Genomic DNA, 14,549 nt, shown 5'->3' with positions numbered 1-14,549 from the left:
TATTTTTGCATGAGTGTTAATGAGGGAAATTAGTCTGTAATTCTCTTTCTTTCTTGAATCTTTGTGTGATTTGGGTATCAGGGTAACTGAAGCCTCATAAAAGGAACTTAGCAATGTTCCTTCTGTTTCTGCTTTGTAGAATAAATTGAGAAGTATTGGTATTATCTCTTCTTTGAAAGTCTGGTAAAATTCTGTGCTAAAACAGTATGGCCCTGGCCTTTTTTTGGTTGGAAGACTTTTAATGACTACTTCTATTTCCTTAGGGGTTATAGGTCCATTTAAATTGCTTATGTGATCTTGGTTTAACTTGGTATCTATTAAGAAAATTGTCCATTTCTTTTAGGTTTTCCAATTTTGTGGAGTACATGTTTTTGAAGAATGTTGTAGAATAATATTTTAAGAAGTGTTACATTTGTTTATGCTGTGGAATATTTGTTTGATGATGCAAAGATGTATTACATTCTTTTATGTTGTATTTGTTTAACTCTGTGAGGCTGTGTTACTTTGCCTGTCTAAAATACCTGATGGTCTAATAAAGAGCTAAATGGCCAATAGCAGGGCTGGATAAAGGATAGGCGGGGCTGGCAGAGAGAATATATAGAAGGAGAGATCTGGGAGAAAAAGAAGAAAGAGCAAGAGAACAAGGAAAAGAGGATTCTAGGGGTCAGCCACACAGCCACACAGCCAGCCATGGAGTAAGAGTGAAAGTGAGATACACAGAAGTAAGAAAAGGAAAAAGCCCAGAGGCAAAAGGTAGATGGAATAACTTAAAGTTAAGAAAAATTGGCAAAAACAAACCAAGATAAGGCTGGGCATTCATAAGAAAGAATAAGTCTCCCTGTGTGTATTTATTTGGGAGGTAGGTGATCGACCCCCCAAAAAAGCAAAAACAAACAATCGAAGTATGACCTAATGGTTATTTGGACTTCCTTGGTGTCTGTTGTTATGTCTTTTTGTTTCTGATTTTGTTAATTTGGATATTCTCTCTCTTCCTTTTAGTTAGTTTGGATAAGGGTTTACCTATCTTGTTGATTTTCTTAAAGAACCAACTCTTTGTTTTACTGATTCTTTGTATTGTTCTCTTTGTTTCTATTGTATTGATTTCAGCCCTGAGTTTGATTATTTCCTGTTGTCTACTCTCCTTGGGTGTGTTTGCTTCTTTTTGTCCTAGAGATTTTAGGCATGCTGTTAACCTGCTGGTATGAGATCTCTGCAATTTCTTTATGAAGGTACCTAGTGCTGTGAACTTACCTCTTCGTAACCACTTTCATACCCATAAGTTTGGATATGTTGTGCCTTCGTTTTCATTAAATTCTAGGAAGTCTTTAATTTATTTCTTTATTTCTGCCTTTTCCTAACAGTCATTCAGTAGATAGTTGTTCAGTTTCCATGAATTTGTACGCTTTCTGCTGTTTCTGCGATTGTTGAAATCCAGCTTTAATCTGTGGTGGGTCTGATATAATACAACGGGTGTTCTTGTATCTGTTCAGACTTGCTTTGTCACCTAGTATGTTGTCAGTTTTGGAGAAATTTCTGTGAGAAGCTGAGAAGGAAGGTATATTCTTTTGTGTTTGGGTGAAATATTCTATAGATATCTGCTAGATCCACTTGAGTCATAGCATCTGTTACTTCCATGATTTCTCTGTTTAGCTTTCATCTGGATGACCTGTCCAATTGTGAGAGTGGGATATTGAAGTCTCACAAAACTTATATTTCTCTTATAAATGTGGGTGGCCTTGCAGTTGTGGCATAGATGTTTAGGATTGAGACGTCATCTCAGTGGAACTTTTCCTTTGGTGAGTATAAAGTGTCCCTCCCCATGTCTTTTGATTAATTTTGGTTGGATGTCTATTTTATTAGATACTAGAATGACTACGCGAACTTTCTTCTTGTGTACATTTGCTTGGGAATTCTCTTTCTAACTCTTTACTCTGAGGTAATGGCTATCTTTGATGTTGAGGTGTTTTCTTTGTATGCAGCAGAAGGATGGGTCCTGTTTTCAAATCCATTGTTAGCCTGTTTCTTCTTGGATAATTGAGTCCATTTATATGAGAGATATCAATTGAGAGATATCAATGACCAATGATTGTTGATTCTTGTTATTTTGTTGTTGTTGTTAGTTGTGTGTGTGTGTGTGTGTGTGTGTGTGTGTGTGTGTGTGTGTGTGTGTGTGTGTGAATTTTTCTTCTTAGGGTTTTGCTGGTATGAGATTATTTATTTCCTCTGTGTTCATGGGTGTATTTTACTTCCGTGGGTTGAAGTTTTCCTTCTAGTACCTTCTGTAAGGCTGGATTTGTGGATAGATATGTGTTAAATTTGGCTTTGTCATGGAATGTCTTATTTTCTCTATCTTTGGTGATTGAAAGTTTTACTGGGTATACTAGTCTGAGCTGGCATCCGTGGTCTCTCAAGAGTCTGCAAGACATCTGTCCAGACCCTTTTGGCTTTTAGAGTCTCCTTTGAGAAGCCAAGTGTAATTCTAATAGGTCTGACTTCATATGTTAATTGGCCTTTTTCCCTTTCAGCTTTTAATATTTTTTTTTGTTCTGTATGTTTAATGTTTTGATTATTATGTGGTGAGGGGACTTTTTATCTAGTCCAATCTATTTGGTGTTGTATAGGCATCTCCTTATTTAGGTTAGGAAAATTTTCTTCTATGATTTTATTGAAAATACTTTCTGGGCCTTTGAACTAGGAACCTTTTTCTATTCCTATTATTCTTACATTTGTTTTTGTTTTTGTTTTTTTTTTCATGGTGTCCCAGATTTCCTGGATGTTTTCTGTCAGGAACTTTTTAGATTTAACATTTTCTTTGATGGATGTATCAGTTTCTTCTATGCCTGAAATTCTCTCTTCCATCTCTTGTATTCTGTTGGTAATGTTTTCATCTGTACTTCCTGTTTGCTTACTTAGGTTTTCCATCTCTAGAATTCCCTCAGTTTGTGTTTTCTTTATTGCTTCTATTTCTGTTTTCAGGTCTTGAACAGTTTGATTCATTCCTTTTACCTGTTTTTTTTTTTCTTAGCTTTCTTTAAGGGATTTGTTAATTTCCTCCGATTGTTTTGTGTTTTCCCAGATTTCTTTAAGGCATTTATTCATTTTCTCTTCAAGGACTTCTATGATCTTCATAAAGTTGGTTTAAAGGTTATTTTCTTCTGCTTCAGCTGTGTTGGAATTTTCTGGGGTTGCTGTAATAGGATAGCTGGGCTCTTGTGGTGTCAGATTGCCCTGGCTATTGATTGTGTTCTTCTACTGGCATCTAGGTGTCTGGGTTTGAGATAAACATAGGTCCTAGAGCAAATTTCTGAATTTGTGTTTGTTGGATAAGGGTTTTGTTCTTTGGTTTCTGTTTCTTCTTTGGCCTTCTGGTCTTTGTGGTCTGTATTTCTGGTGGCCAGTGTGACCTTTAATCTAGCAGAGGGTCTCCATCAGAGTTGGGGGCTGGACCTCTAGTAGTAGCATGGCTGTTGGTCCATCAGGGGATCTTTGCTCTTCTGACTGGTGTGGTCTACACCTGAGCTGTGGGTATTTGCCTGCATAGGGCGAGAGCATAGCAGCAGGAGCAGGTGGGTGGTAGGTGTAGGTGGGAATGGGTGAGGAGCTATGAGAGGCCTGGATCTTTGGGCTCTGAACTGAGGTAGTGGGATGGTTCAAATGGCAGGTGGGCTACCTGTTCTGGCTGGTGTGTCCTGCACCTGAGAAGTGGATGTCTGCTAGTGTAGTGGCCTGTTCATAGAAGTGGGATTGGGTAGGTGGAGGTAGGGGTGATGCCAGGGCTTTGGGTCTTTGGGCTTGAAACTGAGGTAGTGGGAAGGTTCAGAGTGCAGATGGGTGCTCTTACCTGTTCTGACTGGCCTAGGCCTGTGTTTTTTAAAAATCATATCATATTGTTGCCAGAAAGGGTTGGAGAGGGAAAAATCAAAAGATTCACCCAATCAACCTCATGGGCAAAGGAGCACATTGTTTTTACTAGTGTGTTTGTGTCACAGCTTACTCCACCTAGGCTATAAAACAAGACCTTGACTCAATAAAGCAATAATAATAATGAAATACAATAAACCAGGGAATATGGTTCTACTCTCCTGTCATTATGAGGCATTGCTGCACTGTTGCTTTCATGGCTTTTAATAATTAGTAAGCTCCCATTAATGAAATGTTTAAGGCATGAAAGGTACAAAGTATCCAGGTTCTAGCATTTACTTCTACCTTTATATGGTTATAAGTTCATTTGCATTTGTAAGAAACCATAGAGATGCCATATATTCCTCATCCTATTTCTCTACGTAGTAGTGTCATAACCAGAAAACTATCAAGACTATTTATTTGCATATTTCAGTTTTAATCAATTTATACATGCATATTTGTGTATGTGTATTTAATTTTATACCATTTAATTCTATGTGTATATTCTTAGAATGGCCACCACAGTCAAGCTGCAGAACCATTTCCCCACATAGAGCTCTTGTCCCATTCTTTTATAGCCATAGTAGCCTCCCTTTTAAATCCATGACTGTTACTAGTGTGTGTTCACTCTGTAATTTTGTGATGACACAGCCATACATGGTAAATGCTTTTGAGGTCGCTATTTTACTTCGATATCAATCTTCAGATTCCTACAAGTGGATACATAGTTCATTCCCCCTTATTGCTAGGTAGGAGTCTTCCCATGCAGCTTAGCTCCCCTTTGCCATTTATTATTCATATGCAGTAAGTTGTAAGGACTTGCAGCTCCAGGGGGTTAAGAAGGCTTGGTTTCAAATGTTGAAACACCCTAAAAGAGCCAATAGAACAAGGCAGATGTGTGCAGCTTAACCATTAGAATGATGGAATGTGTGCTTGAACATTGTTCCAGTCACACGTTAGTGATTCTCAAATATGAAAGGTGAGAAGTAACAGCTTTCTGCAAGTGTTCAAAGAAGGTAACTCATTAACAAGTTTCCTCTGGAAAAGTCCTGGACCTACTGAATTCTCATCTTCTAAATGAAAACAGAACAGTTAAGTATAATTAAGAAATCAAAGGGGTTTTTATTATCTCAAGACTGCTTTTAATGCATCTGTCAACACCTTGAGGGGCCTAGCACACACCTCTACCTCTTTGTCCCTCTCTATCCCTCTTCTTTACACATAGTGTTTGCATCAGCTTTCCTTTGATGAATTAGTTTGTGATTGAAAAAAGTCTATAAACATCAGATTTATTGCCTCAACATTGTATAATTGAATGAGAACCTCTCAGCCAAAGTTTATTCAAACTTTTTATGGAAATGGTTCCTTCCTTGTATTTAGATGAACTCTAGGTCCAGTTCCACAGCATTTCTGGTCAATAGAAAGCATTTCTGGTAATAGAAAGATCTTTTAATTTCTATAGTTTTAAAAAAGAAACTGAGTTAGTTAATAGAGACTGTTAGTAAACTGCAAAAGCTCTGGGTTTCGTGTCCCGGGTTTCGGCACCAAAATGTTAGTAAATTGATGGCTGAAACTGCGAGGAGACAGTTCAGCCCTAGAGGGCGAGGTATCCCGGACACCTCAGAGCTACTTAGGACAAGAGCTCTGCCCTGAAGGTGTCCCGGACACCTGAAGCTGTTTAGCACAGCTCTGATGGCTGAGACTGCAAAGGAACAGCCCAAACCTTGGAAAGGAAGATTTTCTGACTTCTCGGGAGAGTCGGGCCTGGAACTGCTTCAGCAAGGAAGGGTATCCTGACTCAGGAAGGTCAGGATATACCTGGTATGATGGCATGATGGGGGATGGTTTCCCCGCAGGACACAGCAATCCTGCTCCTCTCCTGGAGAACCACAATCTCTGGCTCAGTGTTACCAGCTCTTTCTTGCTCAGTCCACTATGGGACGTCCCAGCAAGGTTCTTCTGTTCAGCTCCCCCTTGCTCAATCCACTATGGGACGTCCCAGCAAGGTTCTTCTGTTCAGCTCCCCCTTGCTCAGTCCACTATGCGATGTCCCAGCAAGGTTCTTCTGTTCAGCTGTCAATGAAGGTCTTCACCCAATACTCTTTTGAGAAAGAGGTTTATTTGGGAAGGAGTAGTCCAGGAGAGTAGCTGCCTCTACCAGGGTGGAGAGAACAGCTCACAACTGACCAGGCAGGGCAGTTTATATAGGATGTCTAGGGGGCAGAGTCAACTGTGATTGGTTAGTTTATTTTCTTCCCAGGGATTGGCCAGTTTTGTGAGCAAGGGGCAGAGATGGTCCTGATTTCAGGGCCAAACTGTGTTTCTTTCACTGGCCTTTCTTGGCTTTTTGACACTACCTCTAAGGCCAGGGCACAGTTCTTTCACTGACTCTGATTCTAGGGGCGAAGAGTGATATTTTGGTACTAGTTTCAGAGTCAGGGCATATTTCCTTGGTTCTGGGTTTGGGGATAAAGTGTTCACTTCTCTGGCTCAGGTCCCAAACACAGGCTGTGTTTCTTTCCCTGGTCCTGGGCCCTAGGGCCAGAATTCTACTGTCCTGCTCTGAGATTGGTTGATTTCACAAGTCAGTTGGACAGGGGCAGAGATGGCTCTGATCTGAGCCAAACTGTGTTTCTCTCACTGGCCTTACTTAGCTTTCTGTCACTACCTCTAAGGCCAGGGCACATTTCATTCACTGACTCTGATTCTAGGCGCCAAGAGTGTTTTTTGGTACTGGTTTCAGAGTCAGGGCATGTTTCCTTGGTTCATTTCTCTGGCCCAGGTCCCAAACACAGGCTGTGTTTCTTTCCCTGGTTCTGGGCCCTAGGGCCAGGATTCTACTGTCCTGCTCTGTGATTGGTTGTTTTCATAAGTCAGTTGGACAGGGGCAGAGATGGCTCTGATCTGTGCTAAAACTGTGTTTCTCTCATTGGCTTTATCTGAGCCATCCTTCCCTAATTCTGGGCTCCAGGTTCAGGGTGGGTTTCTCTAGCCAGCCCCCTTTCCCTACAGAGACTCAGTGCCCAGTAGTGTAGTGGTTTCTTCTTGTATTTGCTGTTCAAGTGGTCAGACTGTCCTGGATACCTAGAGTGACATTATCACTAAATGTTAATTACAGAGCTTCAGTTTCATCTGTGATGAACATGGATGCAGGAGAAAAGAGATGGGGCAGCGAGGTTTTTAGTGGAAATGTACTGAAGGTAAGATGTCATTGGCATGCATGCCTCATAAAGCTGACGGGGTCATTCTACTCAACCACTGCTGGATTCTGGTGAGATGGCTGGTGAACCATCTCACTGTTACATCTTTGGAGTATGACATTGTCTTTGGGGTCATGAAAAGTGATTCCACATTTTCTTACGTTCTTAAACTTTATCCTTTACACAGGCATGCAGAGAGACACAGATACAGAGAAACATACAGACACAGACTCACAGATGCATATGCACATCCATACATATACTCACTGCTCCATAGTATTTATTACTTATCTTGTTCCTTTGGCTCGGATGATGATATCCATGTCTAGTTTATGACTCTTTTCACATTATTATTGTTAATTGTCAACTTGATACAGTTCAAAAGTCATCTGAGAGGAAAGCCATGATGAAGAGCATGTCTGTGGAGGACTGTCTTAATATTAATTACTGTACGAGGGCCCATCCCACTGTGAGTGGTACCACCCATACATAGGTAGACCAGGGCTGAATAAGAGAGCTGAAGAAAAGAAAACCCTCAACAAGTGGTGTTCTCTATGGTTTCTGCTTCACATTGCTGCCTTTTTGTTCCTGCCCTGACTTTCCTCAATGATAGGTGTGACCTGGAAATGTAACCTCAAATAAACCCTCTTACCACATCTCGCATGGATTGGTCCTGGAAATCTGACTAGGGTAGTGAGAGCATGAAGAAAGGACAGACACACAGATGGAAGAGCTTGGCTCAGGTGGACTGTACTCAATCTGATGGAGTGGCACCAACTATCCAACAACTGAGAAACTCGGTACTTGTATTATATACAGCAGAGTGAGGAGTTACCTAGTCTTCAAGGGAGGTATCTGTAGGGGACCATCTTAGGTTACAACCATCAGGGAAGAAGCTGTCTTTTTGCACACACTGATCAATCATTTGTAAACTCCTGTACTTGCATACACCATCAACATTTGCCATCCCTCTGAGTCTCATCATAGGGAAAGGCCCTGCCAAATTCTCCTGGGTCTTAGGTATTGGTCCTTGCCAAGGCCATGCTCATGTCAAACTATATATAGTCACTCAGGACTTCATTTGTTCTTTACACATCCACTCAAGGCTTCCTCTGATTCTCACACCCTTTCTTTCTTCTAAGTTGCCATTGGTCAGAGTGTTTTATCACGGTAACAGAAAAATAATTAGAACACAGTCCACTGGACATCCAGACTGCATCTCCAGCTTTTCTAAAGACATCATAGAGGAAGGACCTTTCTGTCACAATCTCTCTTTACATCATTACTGTGTTTCTTGAGTTTAGCAGGCTGACCATAGCCCTGGTTTTCATACTGGCTTCCACAAATTTCCTGAGGGTATTCTTCAAGTGTTTCACTGAAGACATTCTACATGAGCTTGAGACAAGAACTAAGACTCATCTCCCTCTTAAAAACCCAGTCCTTAAATCCTCTTCCCGACCTTTCAGAACATTGGTATCAATGAAGAGCTAAGACTATAAAAATCAGTTTTTTGTTGTTTTAAATTTTTGTAATGATTTATTTTTTTTTATGTGCATTTGTGTTTTGCCTGCATATATGTCAATGTGAGGGTGTCAGATCCCCTGGAACTGGAGTTACAGACAGTTGTGAGCTGCCATGCGGGTGGTGGGAATTAAAACTGGGTCTGCTGGAAGAGCAGCTGGTGCTCTTAACTGCAGAGCCAACTCTTCAGCTCTGAAGACAGGTTTTTGCTTAGTTCATTTGAGTATGTTGTGTTGACTCTTGTCTCCCTGCCCAAGTTAGGTTTCTGTTGCTGTGGTAATGTGCCAAACAAAACCAACTTAGAGGACAAAGCAGTTTATTTGGTTTACAGATACAGTCCATTATTGGAGTAAGTCTAGGCAGGAACATGGAGGCAGGAATGAGGAGACCATCATGGAACTCTGCTTAGTGGATTGCTTTCCAGCCCATATTTTGCCTTCTTATATAGTCAAGGCCTACCTCTTAGGGATGGTTCTGCTCACAGTGCGCTCCTCTGTCAATTAGCAATCAAGAGAATGCACCCACACATGTCCCCAGGCTAATCTGATGGAGTCCATTTTTCAGCTGAGGCTCCCTCTTCCCAGGTGTGTCAAATTGGCATTAAAACTAACTAGTTAAAAATGTGGAGATATCAAAACCTGCTATGATAAAACTTCAACAGAAATGGAACTAGAGTGTATCCATTTTATTACTCTGTTATATTAAAACCTTCTTGAATTTTATTACTGGTGAGATTATAGCAATGTTTCATTATGAAAACATTACATATTTCTCATGTATTTTCCCCAAGTACTCTTACTGACTTGAGAAGGAACCAGATGTGTTCCTGTTTGTGAGCCCGTCAGAAGACTCATATATTCATGTGCTCCAACTTTACAACCTCTGTGGGATACTTTATCTTATAAAGAAACATAAGATTTAAGAAAATCAAATCCCCCTTTTAATTTCTCAGAGACTTCTTTACTGGCTTAGAGTTTTCTGGGTTGAATTATGTCCCTTGAAGAACATAACTCATATTTTGCTGTTAGACATTTATCCTTGATTATCTATTTCTCAATGGTTGGGGATAAAAACTAAAAAAAAAAAATTATGAGAAAAAAATGAATGACCCTTGATTACGATTTATTTTTCATATTGTTGTGTGTTAAGAGTTAATATGGTAAAGATGTGTCAATTTCTCCATTTCCTTAATATGCAAGTATTAGTAGCTTGAATCGATAAATAAATGAACCTATTATGATTCAGATGCTGTGAGTGACAACTCCTCTCCTCTGATTACTAGAGTTACTTAACACATTTCATGTGTGTTTTTAAGTCAGTGCTGTGATATCTTCTGCAGGAAGGAGGGAGGCAGGCTTATTATTTCCACTGAAATATACAATCAACTCACAACACAGAACAGCTAATGGTTCCCCAAAAAACTGTGAAGCTAAGATTTTTGTAAACTAGAAAAAAATCACCTTCCATGTACTTTTGCTAAGTGGGTTTTTCTCTGTGATAAGCTGTTGAAGACCTTCAGCTTGAGTAGGGATAGGGACTTGATAGTGTCTGCACTCAGTATGTGACAGTGTATTAATCTTCTCTGAATATGCTAATTCCCCTTCTAAGTCATGGAGGGAGTAGGCCTCAGGAAGGCTTCTCATCTTTGCAGATAGTTACTGTCAGTGGATTGCTGATTTCTTTCTTAACAAAACCTATTACTTCACAGTAATGGCAATATCACTACTATCTTCCTTAGTTGGGCAACATAAAAATGAAAACTATTTTTGAAATAGCAAAAGGTTTTAGCACCTAGATTAAACTCAAAATTCTACTATCTAGATTAAAATTAAAATTCTAATTTCTATTATCTAGATTAAAATTAAGTTTCTACTATCTAGATTGAAATTAAAATTCTAACACCTAATTGAAAGTTAAAATTCTGTTATTTAGATTAAAATTAAATGTCTACTTCCTAGATAAAATTCTAGTTACTAGGTTAAAATAAAAACGCTCATACCTAGTACTAAATTGTAAACTTACTTTTGGAGCTATGTACAGTTTGGAAAAAGAGCTAGGTCTTGCAGACAATCATTATGAAATAACTTTATTCTTTATTATCTTTTCTTTATTGCCTGTCTTCCTCACCAGCATCCATATACCTTGAAAACAATTTTGTGTTTTTAATGATTGTTCCTTAGATGCCTTAGAAAGCACCGAATCCATAGTAGATATACTAACAACTGTTGAATATTCTTAGCCTGATACATACAAACAGGAATTTTAGGAGATGTTTTTATTCATTTAGCTAGAGGTTTTCAAACTATACAGCCATGTGTGTCAGAATCCGATGCTACCATCTTTATCACTGCTGCCACTGACACCACCCTCACGGCCATCATCTCACTTCTCTCTTACAGACTTCTTACACAACATCAGTCTCTTTTCTAATAATGTTTGATTTATGGTCTCATTAAAACCATACAACAAGCTTACTTGGTATAATCCTCATCTTCTTTACAAACATAGAATTTAAAACAGCAAAACAGAAAAATTTAGGCATTTGTCTCTTCTGAAAAAGAAACACAATTAGACTTGGCTTATTGCACATATGGTCTTTTATTGTGGTTATGGTAGGAAGTGACTCCACACCACATCCATCCTTTTGGTTGTACAAGAAGGATTTTTTTTTTTTTGGAAGGAAGGGTATCCAAGGATTACATCCAAAGCCTTGTGCATATCAAACATATGCTTGCCACAGAGATAACCCAGCATAACAGTTCTATTTGTTTCTATTTTCATTGCTTTCATTCCAATTGCTCAACTACTGGTATCTTTGGAGGTATAAGGTGTTGAAAGGGAAGTAAAATGTTATTTAAGTTAGATTAACCAAGAGAATAAACATACACACCAACATGGAAGCATACCATACCGCACCCCTACATATCACACCACATAACTCACAGACACACCACACACCACACATTCCACACCACACACTTCTCTCACATACTCACCACATCACACACTTAGATATCTCAATATCAATAAACCTAGGAATAGGGATTTATTTCTAATTAGGCAACTCTTCACCCATGCTGCATATCCAGATTGCCCAACTTCCTGCAAACTGCACATTCCCAGGTTCCATCACAGAACTATTAAGTCATAATATCTTAGGAGGGGCCCAGGCATCTGATTAAAGAAAAACAAGTGCCATGTTGTGTTTTTTGTACACAAATTGTTTCAACACTTGATATAGATCTGGGAAGTGGTGACTTGAAGGCCTAGTCTCCTGAGCAGCAGATATCATGTACTCCTTTGGCAGAGCAGATGGAGCTAAAATAATGGCTGCCTGGACAACTCCCATGTTTTCACAGTTGTATGCAGTGGGTATTCATTGAGTATCTAATATTTGTCATAAGGTATGTAAGATCCTACACATCCTCAAATACAGAAATATGGAAATAGCTCCAGCAATAAACCTGTTTTATTTTTTCTTTAAATTGAAATCCCAAAGTAAATACTTTATGTCTACAAAACACTCAGTTGTTCACCTTGTAGTTTTTTGTTCACCATCAAATGTTGCATGAAAGTGAAGGACTGAGAACAGAAGAATAAAAATGTACATGTCACAGATGTGTGAGTTACTCGCCTTTTCTGATTAGTGAGAGTGCTAGTTGGTTTTCTGTCAAGAGTGATCTAGGAAGAGTCAACCTAATTTAGAAAAATGCCTCCATCACATTGGCTGGTAGGCATTTTGTTGATTGATGATTGATATGGGAAGTCCCAGCCTTCTGTAGGTAGTTCCACCCCTTAGCAGATTGTCCTGCATTATATAAGAAAGTAGGCTGAGTTATATAAGAAAGCAGGCTGAGCAAGCCATGAGAAAGCAAACCAGTAAACAGTTGTCTTCATGGATTCTGCTTCAGTTCCTGCCCTGAATTCCCTCAGTGATAAACTGTATTGGGAATCACAAAATGAAACAGCCTCTTTTCTTCCCAAGTTGGTTTTGGTCAGTATTTGTCACAGCAATAGAAAGCAGACTGGAACAGTGAGAAGGCAATGGAATTTGAAAAATCAGTATCTACACGAGTTCACCTAAAAGCAAAGAATTCTGTGCACAGTTATAGTTATTTTTGACTGTTACATTTTACATATTTCCTTACTTATCCTTAAAGAAAACAAACATCTTTCTTTCCCAGGGTTTACTTAAGTGCTAATTCCTGGCATCAGTGTTTGTAAGAGTTTGCATCTGAGCATTTCTACAGGAGTCTTATTCATCTTTCCATCTGTGCTGCCATCTAATATCTCTGTGTTACACAGTCATGCAGCTCCACAATGATGTGGTCAGTGGCCAAGTTCATCTGCAGAGATGGTCCTGTAAAATCAGAAAAGAGCTGAAAAATGTACCATGGCTTACTATTTTGCCTTGCCTATATTTAGATAACTTGGCGTCTCAAATACTTAACCCTGTATTACTATTGCCTGCTGTATTCATGGCATTAGCAGGCTATGAAGGTCTGTGGTTACCTAGAACTAACAGGTATTTCTAGAGCCTAGTAGTTCAGTAGGCAGTACCAGCTACATCTGCATAAATATACACAAGCTTAATGTTGCATGCTCAGAGTATGTACCGGAGGTTAGACAGCATGTGACTCTACTTCTTTTTTTTTTGCCACATCACCATCCCTACCCTACTCATTATTCTGAATATATTTCCCAATTTTCCCTTTTCATACCATCTTATTCTTTCCTCTGATTTCTGGGCTAAACAATTAAGAGAACTGTAAAGAACAGAAACTATCCTGTGGCAGGTAACATTTTCCTTCACTTTCTCTACAGCTTACTTCTTAGCTGCATGAAATAGATCTCCTCCTTGTTTAGAAGTGTTTTAACATCTGATGTCTGTCTTTGGACCTCGGAAAGCAGCTGTGCAAACATATTTGAATAAGATAGCTCTTTACAAAACACAGTGTATTAGCCATTTTTCTGTGGTTGTGATAAAATATCATGACCAAAAACAACTTATAGAAGGAAGAGTTTATTGGGGTATATGGTTCTAGAAAGAGAGTCCATAATGGTGGGGATAGGCATGGTGGCAGGCAGCTGAAGCAGGAGACTGAGAAATCACACCTTCAACTGCAAACAGGAATTAGAGAGAGCAAACTGAAATGTGATGAGGCTATGAACACTTGAAGCTGCCCCAATAATGTGCCTTCTCCAGCAAGGACACACCACCTCCCAAAATAGCCCTGCCAACTGGGGCTGAGTACTCAAATATTGGAGTCTCTGAGGAACATTTATTAGTCAAATTATTACTCACAGATATAATGGCTTCCTCATTACTGTTGCTAAGATCCCACCGAAGGAACATATGAGCATTAGGAATTGTGAATCATCATTTAGCAAGCTCACAAGCCTGAGTCTCCCCTGCCTTTAGGGAAGAGGAATGTAGCATGGAGCCAACCAGGCTAGTATTCATTGAGGATTTCCTTTAAATGTTCTGATTAGGTCCTTCTTTGAAACTTAACTGTCACGTTTCTCATGAGTTTATTTTTCTACCGTGTCTTAGTCTGTGTCCTTGGACTGAAGAGATTGCTCAGTGATTCAGAGTTTTACTGTTCTTAAGGGACCTGAGTTTGGTTCTCAGTACCCACATCAGTGGTTCACAACTGTCTGCAACTCCAGCTCCAGGGAATCTGACATCTTCTGACCCCTATGGGCCCACACGTGATATACATTCTCTCACACACATGCACTTAAATAAAAATGCTTCTAAAAGTCTTGAAGAACACCATATCCCTTATTTGACTCACATTGCTTCTGCCACATGAATTTAGAATATTAGTAAAACGTGTTAACTATTTTCAAGGTGGAGCCTAGCATGTGAAATGGCCTCATTAATAAATACCGGAGATTGTGGTAATGGAGAGATGCATATCA

The 14,549-nt window shown here is 39.4% G+C and overlaps 1 protein-coding gene across 2 annotated transcripts in view; it reads left to right on the top strand.

The window, feature by feature from the left end:
* Window positions 1-14,549, top strand: part of Kcnh8 (potassium voltage-gated channel subfamily H member 8) — a 373,224-nt gene that overhangs the window by 16,136 nt on the left and 342,539 nt on the right. The window contains exon 1 of one of the 2 annotated variants that reach the window (XM_076557539.1): window positions 6,779-7,103. The exons of the other annotated variant lie outside the window; for it this stretch is intronic. The gene's annotated coding sequence lies outside the window, so the exon portion shown is untranslated. Of the gene's footprint in view, window positions 1-6,778; window positions 7,104-14,549 lie in introns of those variants that run through there. 2 annotated transcript variants of the gene reach the window in all.

The sequence above is a fragment of the Peromyscus maniculatus genome, chromosome 21 (assembly GCF_049852395.1).
Source record: "Peromyscus maniculatus bairdii isolate BWxNUB_F1_BW_parent chromosome 21, HU_Pman_BW_mat_3.1, whole genome shotgun sequence".
NCBI lineage: Eukaryota > Metazoa > Chordata > Mammalia > Rodentia > Cricetidae > Peromyscus > Peromyscus maniculatus.
Note: the sequence above shows the minus strand (reverse complement) of the source record. Positions and strands in the feature narration are given on the sequence as shown.